The following is a 10716-nucleotide window of genomic DNA, read 5'->3' on the forward strand; positions in this document are numbered from 1 at the left end:
GAGTCAGTTTAAATAAAGAAGACACTGTCTAAGTTGTGTCCCAGGACATGTTAATTGCACCCAGTGCTTTCATGGAAAACTTTGGGTTGCTTTTCTTTATTCTAGGACAGCTATTGAAACACAGAATATAAGGCAATACAATCATTGTTTTAGTTTCAGTTTTTTTAGAAATCCCTTTGCACGTATTGTCTTATCATCATAGCAATTATGGAGTAAGTTAAGGAAAAGAATATGATTTCTGCATCAGGGTCATTTTATCCTTTGACAGTTTGTGGCACTTAACTTCTGGGCTTCAGGACCTCCTGATGATCCTTTGACTCTTCTCTTATTGACTCCCTCTTTCATTTCCCACAATTTCTGTTCCAAAATTTCCACTCCTTTCTCAGGACCTTAACCATAACCACATTCCCATTCTCACAGAGTATAATATTTGGGAGGTTGAAGCCATGTCATTTCCTTTAACTCTACTTCCCCAGTCCACAACATTTTCCATTGTTATCACACACTTTCTCTATTCCCAGAAGAACTATTGCTAGATCATGAATCTCAGCATATAAGAAACCAAATATTATATTCTTCCCTAAGCAATTCATGCCAGTCTCCCATATTCAAAGCCTTGTTCTTTGACTCTTCCCTCTCATTCTTCTCTCATCTAGTCATTAAGCCTCTGAAACATCTCATATTAATCTTTTCCTCCCTATCCCCATTCCCAGAATCCATCTACAGGTCCTCATTACCACCATCGTGGAGTAGCTGATTTTCCCACCTCGACTGTCTTTCCACTCCAAACCATTTTCCCCCACCTCAAAATATTATAATTAATTATTGCCATTAAAATTTAATTATTAAATTATTAAGAATTTATAATTAAAATTAAGTTATATAAATAATTAAACATAGACCTTAGACTAAATTTATAATTATTTATTAGTAAAAATAAAGAAAGAGAGAAAGAAGAATATTACCAGCCTAATTACTTCATCAGGTCCTAGACTCCCAACTGGCCTGGCCCATTTTAAAGAGACAGCAAGGTAGCCCAGCTAAGCACATGATTGGACTAGAGAAATTAAGTCCAGTCAAGGAGAAAATTGAAGTAAAAAGAGAATGGAGTTCCCACTTCTCCTGGCTCCTATCTCCCATGACTTTACACGGAATTGACTTTTGATTCAACAGTCTGGGTCATGTGTTCTGATGTCCAGGCACATAATCATGCCATGCCACCACATGGGGTTGGGAGGTAGGGTGGGCTTCTACCAGCCCATTCTGGAAGTCATAAACTGTCCCTCTGGGTCCTACCTTTAAGCTCATGTGCCAGCTATGAGTTATATATATATATATATATTGTGTTAATTTCACAGTGTATTGATCTAGTGATCACTCCTCTGTTTCAAAATGATCAGAGATTGTTTCCAACTAGTCAAAGTTCAGTCTCCTTTGCCCAGCATTTAAGGCCAATCCTAAAAGGGTTGGCCTTATCTTTCCAACCTTACTTCCACATATTGTTATAACCATAGTGGGCTACTTTTTGCTCCTGAAAAATCCTTCTGACTTAAATTGCCTCTATGTCCTTGTAATCCCTTCCCCTAGAGTGTCCTCTCCAGCTATCTTCCTTGAAGCTTTTCCGTTGGACTACACACACCTCTAATACGGTCATCATTTGTACCTGAATAATGCAGCTTTTTATGGCATGCTGTGCATTATAGTTCTCTAAGTGCCTTGCCTCCAGACTAGACTATAAACTCCATGAGGATTTGTATTTTTCTCTAGCACATAACATATTACTCTGCACAGAGTAGGTGATTAATAATGGTTTGTTGAATTAGAAGAAAAAAATGGGTGGGGGGATCTTTGTTGTCTCAATAAAAAGGTTTGGAATTTTGAATGATATTTTAACTTAGGATTAGTCCCTTTTCATCCAAGCCATTTCTAATGACATCATTGATAATCAGGCAAAATGGGAATACATGTATTTAAATTTAAAAAAAAAATTTTTAAAGAAACACTAAATGTAGATCAGAGTACTACCAAGAAAAAGATTGTGTAGACTGTACAGAGTGACCAATTTGGAAGCCATCATTCAGTAATTCACACACATCTAAGAGCCTCCCATTCACGGTTTTCTGCTAGGATTGTATTTTGTCCCTATTGTCTCATTCCCTTTCATTCATAAGAATAGGAAGAGACATGAGAGGACATATTGTCCAAATCTTATTTGAATAGGAATCAATCTTCTTTCTAGCCTTTTGGACATGTTGTTCTAGGACCTCGACTTGGAGACTTTTTATTAAGAAAAACTTAAGTAGTAAGAAAAACTTACTACTTTGTGACAGTACATTCCAATTTTTTTAACATTTCACATTATTAGGAAAAATGTCCTTATTTGGGGTAAAAACTGTCTCTATGCCAAATCCATCTTTTGCACCTAATTCTGACCTCTAGGACCAAGCAAAATAAATCAAATATTTTCCATGTAACAGCTCTTCAAATATTTAGCAATTATGTTTGTCCTCTGACTTCTCATATCCAGCCTAAATATCCCCATTTCCTTTAACCAATCCTTATTTAATATGAGTTCAAATGCTCTCATCATTCTAACTTGCTCCATATGAGCTCAACTTATCAGTGTCTCTCTTTACATGTGGTAATCAGGACCAAACATAGATACATAAATAAATAATTTTCTAAGTACTTACTAAGTGCAGATGGACTATTCCAAGTTCTGGGGAATCAAACATGGAAAGGCAGTGTCTGCCCTCAAGAATCCTACATTTAATGGGAGAATATCACACCTAAAAGGGACCTAAAGAGTACTAAAAAGGGCTCCTGGGTTGTACTCTGCAGCATGTGGGTGGCTTTGTAGGCAGCTGGTGTGATGTCCCCTGGTTCTTTCTGGCCGATAGGTTAAGTGGTGTCATGATGGGCTTTCCTGGGTCTTTGTGAGTGAATAGGAAGATCTCTGAGCAATTATGGCTTTCTTTCCATAATCACTCTGTGCCTTTAGAGTTGATTTTAAAAAATGAGTGAAAACCTTATCTGTATGCTTATCAAGATCCATCCGAAGGTCCTAAGGTACATCCTACTAGATTTGAGGCAAGTTTTTAGCCCAGGGAGATCTCACTTGGATCTTCAGGCTACCATCTGTTATCACTGCCAGCTGCATGTCATCTCTAAGTTTGATAAGTTACATATTTTATCTTCATTAATATAAGTTCCAAAAAGAGTAAGGCTCTGCTAGGGCCGAATCCTGTGCATCTTCACGGGAAAGTTCTCTGCAGCTTAACAAATAGGTATTAATCAGTGAATTTGGGGTCCCGTCATTCACGTAGTTCAAATCAGAGCCCTCATTCCCCACCCCCATCCCTCCATCATATCTATTATGACAGACTTCCTTGTCAAAGGTCTTGCTGAAGAATCATGCTATCTCTATGAGATTCCCCTCTTTCTTCCACCAAGGAAACTTCCTTGGTAACTGGAATGCCTAACTGACCCATTTGCCAGTGACATACCATAATCTATTAGAATAGATTTCTTAGGAGCAAAGACTCTTTTATATCATTCTTTGTATCATCTCTATTTAGCACTATCTCTGGTACAGAGTTAAGTGCCTAATAAATGTTTGAGGATGGTCATGATCACCTGCATCCATGCCTTTGCACTCTCCCTCTCCCTCCATCGTCAATCACCTGTCAGTCACTTTGCCTTGCATGTTTTCCCTATTCCCTTTCACCTTTTGGAACTCTCAGCATCCCTCAAGATCCAGCCCAAGCACCTATGAAAAGCTTGTTTTGATTCTTCTATTTGCTATTTGTCCACAGACACACACACACACACACACACACACACACACACACACACACACACCAAAATTATTTTGTGGTTTATGTTGCATTTTGTATTTATGGGCTATGTGTGATCCCTTTTCTCAGCAATGTCAGAGGCATCTCATTTTTATATCTTGAGTTCCCAGCCCAGTGCCTTACACAGAGGGTACTTAAGAAATGGATCATCCATGTTTGTGGAATAACTTCAAATGAGGTAAAAGGAAAAATCAAGAGAGTGTCAGGGGGAGAAAGGTTGTAGTATGGAGAGGACGGTATTCTTCGACTATGGAACTCCATGGGATGCTGTGAAATGAAATGAGTTGTCCTTGCCTCCTGAGAACCTTCTGCTCTGCGGCCATTTATTTGGGTAAAACTTCTGCATAGGAACATGATCAGAATTCAAAACAAATTCTTCCCCCCACCCCCACGCCCCAAATCCATTTTATGTCATCTGGCAAGGGTTCTCCATGTATTAACTAGAGCAAGCAATGAGTATTCTATGCCTGCAGGCTCTGGTGTTTAGGGACATAGTAAAAAATAAAAATGATATTTAAAGGGGTAATTGAGCATCTGCAGTTTCTCTGTTCATTGTCTTTTGCCTTTCTGGGCTGGAGAAGGGAAATGGCTGAGCTGTTTCTGGTTGGAAGAGTGATGGCAAAATGGCAAAGGAAATGAAGCAAAATGGATGTAAAAAGGAATTGCAACCTTGCTCAGAGCATCTTGTAATCCCATCCAATACAAGAAAGCATTTCATTTCATGAGAATCCAATACAGTTGGCAATTCAATCAAGAAGTCTAGAAAACTAGGTCATATAATGGATAGTGCTTTGAACCTGAGTTCAAGTCCCACCTCAGGCACTTAATACCTGCCCAAGTCATTTTACTTCCTTTTGCCTCAGTATCTTCATCTGTAAAGTGATACCACTTGTGTGAAGACCCTGAAGAGATCACTTACCCTAATCCTGCTTGAATTTCCTCATCTGTAAAATGGGGATGATAACTACCTCATAGTTGCTGTCAAGATCAAGTTAAATGAGATTTATACACATACACAAGAGCATATATAAAGTATTTTACAAACCTTAAAGTGCCATATAAATAGTCCCATATTACATGGATGGAAGCAGGAGGGTCAAATGGATAAAGATGGTCCCTGCAGGTCTGAAAATGACAGCAGCATGGGTAGCACCAATAATGAAAGAAGAGAGCTTTACATTGCTTTGGGTGACAGACTTTCTGATAATCTCCACTCCAAAATGCAGGAAAATCAACCCTTAAACTTTTGAGTCCAAACTCTCATTTCATTAAATGATTCAATCCACAACAGCCCTGAGAGCTGCCTTTGACTGAACACTTCCAAGTGACCAGAAGCTTACTACTTTACCAAGTAGTTCATGCCACTGTAATTCATCTCTGTTTGTTAGAAAATTCATCCTTTATGTTCTTGCCTCTATTGCTTAAAACCATTTATGAAGGAGAAGCCTGATCTTCAGTTAACATATGGAAAACCAAGATATAGTCAGCCCCAGTGATTTTCCCAAGGTTACTATGTCTGAAAAGATAAGAATCCAAAATCTGAGATTTAAAATTCTGAATTCTGATGTGGAAGTGATAAATCAAATAGGTCAGAAAAGTTTGAGTCCAAGCCCCACCTTTGAAATATATTAGCTATGTGACTTTAGGAAAATCATTCAATCAATCTGTTCTCTGGGAAATTGTGTAAGACTATAAGTTAATAGAGAAGATGCCAAATGACATCATAAAGGAAATTCCTAACTAGGGGATTATTCCTGCTATATTAAATTCACAGATTTGTTGCAAAAAAAAAATATTTTTTTAGAGTAAGCAAATACAACTGGGACTAGAGCCATAATGTGGGTAGCTTTAATCTGATCCCAAACAAATCAGTTTCAGTCTTATTTTGATTCATCCAATGATACATAATTTTCTTATATTTAGGGGCAGTTAAGTGGCACCGTGGATAGCATCAGATCTAGTCAGGAAGGCTTGAATTCAAATCTAGCTGCATATACTTGCTAGCTATGTGACCCTGGACAAATCACTTAATTGGTCACTTTGCCTCACTGTCCTTATATGTAAAATTGGGGTAATAATATGAAGTCACTTATCCTCTATTTTCTTTAATCCACTGGTAAAGAAAATAGCAAACCACTACAGTATCTTTGCCAAGAAAATCCCATAATAGGCTCCCAGTCAGATGTGACCGAATGATTCTTTTACATCCTCAGCTTCAACTAACCCTCATTTTCATCATTCTTTATTTTTTCATCATTCTTTAATTTGCCTATATTCATGTCATAAGGAAAATATTTTTAACGAAACAATAAATTTGTATTTTAGAATCCTTGGATTATGCAAGCACTGTGGAAATGTAAAAGTCAAGGCCCATACCTAAGATTCTAGAGAAAAGGCTAGTTCTAGATTCTTCCCTCCTTGGTGGCATATACTCATAAAATTAATTACCCTTTATCATAAATAAAATCCTTCCTAATACTTAGCTGAAGGCCCCCATTCTAGGTTTTTAATTTATTGTATTGTCCATAGAGTAAAAATTCAGGGGCAAAGTAGAAAAAAGTTTGGATTAAAATTCATATTATTTACAAGAAATATTTTTGCCAAGTATATGAAAACAGTATGTATATAATAAATATAGGTTTTAAATATTTTATAGATCATGAGAAGAAAATTTACTCTTGTGTTGATAATATGGAGAAGCAAACTTAAATAACTAGTAGTATTAATCCAACAGGATATGATTCCTTAAAGAATTCCTTCCAAAAGTATCCAAGACACTGGAATAATATGGAAACTTTACTTATTTCACTATTTCAAAGGTAAGTGATTTGGTTGTTAATGCTAATTGCTAATGGCAACAACCCCTGTCTGCCTTCATAGACTGGGTCACCCTTACCCCAACCTGAAGATAAACCTCTCTAGCTTAACCAGACTCATCATCATATACAGAGATAGTTTATCACCTCACCCAAGCTAAAAATCTTGACAAGATTTTGTAAAAGCTGCCAAAAAGTTTGCTATTCTATAATTATTTTTGAGAACCTAAAGCCATCTTCTCACCATGGTCAGAGGGAGACCCGTCTTGGCTTTTAAATTTATGATTTTGTGACCATTGGAGGAGTGAAAAAGAATACTGAAGTACCAACCCAGAGTTGTTATCACAGTTTTGTCATCATTTGCCTTTGGGCCCTTGGGGAAATAACTCCACTTCTCTAATATAAAATGCACAAATTGGGGAAAATGATCTCTAAGAATCTACCCAGCTCTGAAATTCTTTTGGCTACAACGTGGATTGAGAGTTGGCCCTTCAAAAGAAAAGTGTTTAAGGTTTAGAGGGTTAAGATTCCACAAAAATTTAAATAAAGTTTTTGAAGAACTGTCATGTGAAGGAGGGTAGAGGGTGGAAGTTGCAAAAAGATCAATTTAAGCTTGACATCAGGAAAACTTTGCACACGATTTGCATGGTCCAAAAGAAATGGATTTTATCAAGTACTGCTATATTCCCATCCTTGGGCATCGTCAAGCAGAAGCTGGATAACCACATGCCAGATATGTCAAAGTATATGGCCTGAGCTAGATGTTTGTGGAGGTCCCTTCCAACTATCAAATTATTTAAATCTAGGAATTTGACAGGACGTACTATGCTTTTAGAAAAGAAAAGTTCTCAACTTGTAGGTTGATTCTTATGGTGAGGATGCAGCAGTAAAATGATCAGACTTGGAAGTAGATGTCTGTCCCTTTAGGGCAGAGGTTCTTAAATTGTTGTTTTCTTTCATGGTCCGCTCTCTGGCAGACTGGTGAAGTCTCTGGTTTCCTTCAGCAATTAATTTTTTTCAAAATGCACAAAAAAACAGTTATCAATAGTTTTTTTTTTTTTTATCAGTTCATAGATCTCAGGCTAAAGATGCCTGTTCTAGATCATAGAAGAAGGGGAAGCAGAACATGGGAGAGTTTTTTTTAAAAAGACAGCAAATGAATGGAATGATAAAATCTACAATGATAGTTATAAGCAATAGAGCTGATAAGGGATGAATAATGATGGCTCAAAGACTTTCTGTAACTTTGTTGAAATTCAAAATGTTACTTTTAGAAGTTATAGGGAATTTTTTCTTGTTGGTACAAAACAGAAAATAGAGAAAGAATATATGTAACAAAATCTTTGGGATATCAGTAATGCAGTACACTGGCTGCTGATATAAATTGTTGGAATGACCAGAACTTCTCACATTTGGGGCTAGACTATAGGTGCACGCTAATTAAGGGATAATCTCAAAAGCTCCTCTAAATCTAATCTTCCATCTCTGGTGTGTGTTAATTTACTTGCCATTGCTCACCATGTTCATATTTTCCTGATTCACCTGGGAATATCTGAAAGATGAGAAAATATCTATTGCAATCTACCCACTTTCTTACTCTTGCTTTTATACTTGACTGAAGTCTGAGAGTAGAGGGTGGAGACTCACAGCCTGGTTGATGGTAGAAGGGTCGAGAAATAAGAGAAAGTATTTGGATTTCTGTTTTCTTAAAGTTCATGTCCTGAAATGAATTCTTTGCCTGTCCGTAGTGCATCAAAAGGATTGGAAGTAGCTAAACCTCACTGATGGGACTATGGGATAACAAGAATTAAAATTATCCCCAGTAAAGTGAAGCAAGAAGACCCTTTTCTGAAAGACAAGAAGAAAGGATCAGAGAAGGACAAGATAATTTAAATTAGAGACTATAATCCAAGCTGAGCATTTCTTAGCAATTGTGATTCAGAAGCCAGTTTTAGAATTTTATGTATTGTAAATGCAAAAGAGATCATGGTTAGCCTAGGCTTTAATTTGTAGAAATTTTACATCTCCTTCCTTTCTCCCTGGTGTTCAAGGAGGAAGGAAATCAGAAGGATGATAAGGAGCCTCTGAGGATCTATTAATGCAACCAACGATTTTAATTTAGAAAAAAAACAATTTGGGAAAGATAAGATAGTTTTCTTCAAGTGCTAGAGGATAGTCATGTGAAAGAAGAATTGGTTTTCTTTTGCTCATCTTTAGAAGGCAGAAATATGGCTGTGCCGGCACGGCATCAGAACTTTCCCGGAGTATGAGAATGGCCACGTGGCGGCGACAGTTGGTTCTGACCCTGATTCCTCCGGAGTGGCAAGTGGGCCCATCCCACGTGCCCGCGCTGAGGAGAAGCAGAAGACCCCGTGCTGGGAGCAGGAACTCAGCAAATGCTCCTATTGGTTCGACCTGTGGCTCTTCCTGCTCTTCGACCTGGTCCTCTTCGTCATCTTCTACCTGCTGCCCTGAGTGCGGGGATTTCGGTGTGCCAGATGGGACAAGTCTCCAGCCATCCTGGGACTTCTGGGTTCTGGGTCTGCAACAATCAGCCCTGGAGATACTAATGTGATACTGTACTCAGTGGGTAGCTAAGCTGTTGCAAATATCCTTCAGTTTATGCTACAATGACTTTCCTTCCGTATTTAATGACTTTATGGTGGCTTAGTGGAACTGAATGTTTCTGCTCATTAATTATGTCTGCATGAAGGTAATCTTGAATATTTAAGAAAAAATCCCCCAATGCATTGACTTTTTTTGTCATGTGATTACTGATGAACAGATAAAATGTAGTCCTTGAAATCACGGAGTGGTGGATATCTAAGAACGCAGAGGGCAGGCCAGATCATTGCCCATTTGGTTTATGAAATCCCTTACATCTAGTGTGGCAGATCTCAGTCTCAGAGAGTTGTGGAGTTCCTGGGAGGGGACGGGGGGGGGGGGGGGGGGGGTGAGGGAGGGGAACGGGGGGGGGGGGGGGGGGAACCTGTGGCTGCTTTCCTCTCTACCTCCCTGTTCCTTGCCCTGGGGTAGAAGAGACACCTTTTGGCCACAAGAAGGAACTCCATCTTGACGAGCCTCTGGCAGGCACAGGGGAAGAGACCAACCAGCACCCCAGGGGGTAGCAGGAAGTCACTTGGAGAGATTAGTGAGGCTCATTCCAATCTACCATGTTTATGAAGTGCCTACTGAGTACAAGGGGCTGTGCCAGATACAAAGCCAAACCTAAGGAGTATCCTTCTACTCAGTAAATAACAGCTTTACAAGTAAATAGTAGGAAGTAGGGAGTGAATTGAAAATGCACTAGAAAAATGTGTGGAAAGATTTCCCAGGAGGTGTCATGATTTCTTAAAGAACTTTTAAAACAAGATTTCATTTTGAAGTGGGTGGGGAGGATCTGGTGGGAGAGAATTCAGCACTTAAATTTTTTACTAGGTGATGCTAAAAATAAATGTCTTTAAATACATATATTTAAATTTAAATTTGCATTGGAAACTTGGAGGATTGGATTAACAGGAAAAATAAGAGTATATGTTAGGTGTTCAAGTATTAAACAAATAAGAAACTAAAAAAAATTAAAAATCTTAATATCCAAAAAAAAAGAAGGCAGAAATATGATCAAAGGAAGGAGCAGCAAAGAGGAAAATATATTTCCTAACAATTAGAATTATTCAAAAATGAAGCAGACTGTTTCTAGAAGTAATGGGTTCACTTTCATTCAATGACTTTGGGGAAGGGCACATGACTATGTATCAAATAAATGTTAGAAAGAATTCTTATTCATAATTGAATTGGGCCAGGCAACCTTTTAGATATCTTCCAATTCAGACTATATAATGCTATAATGTTTCTTTTCCTTGATCTCCAAGTTCAAATAAAAATAAAAACACAAAAACTACTTGGGGTTTCAGACTAGTTCAAAGGTACAATAAGTTCCCTTAAAAAATAAAATTAATCCCAACTAATATGCTAAGCTCAAGACCTACAGCCATTTACATGTGTTCATGTAAAATATGGAAGGGATATTATATTTTAGACTC

The sequence above is a fragment of the Monodelphis domestica genome, chromosome 1, assembly GCF_027887165.1.
Source record: "Monodelphis domestica isolate mMonDom1 chromosome 1, mMonDom1.pri, whole genome shotgun sequence".
Classification (NCBI taxonomy): domain Eukaryota; kingdom Metazoa; phylum Chordata; class Mammalia; order Didelphimorphia; family Didelphidae; genus Monodelphis; species Monodelphis domestica.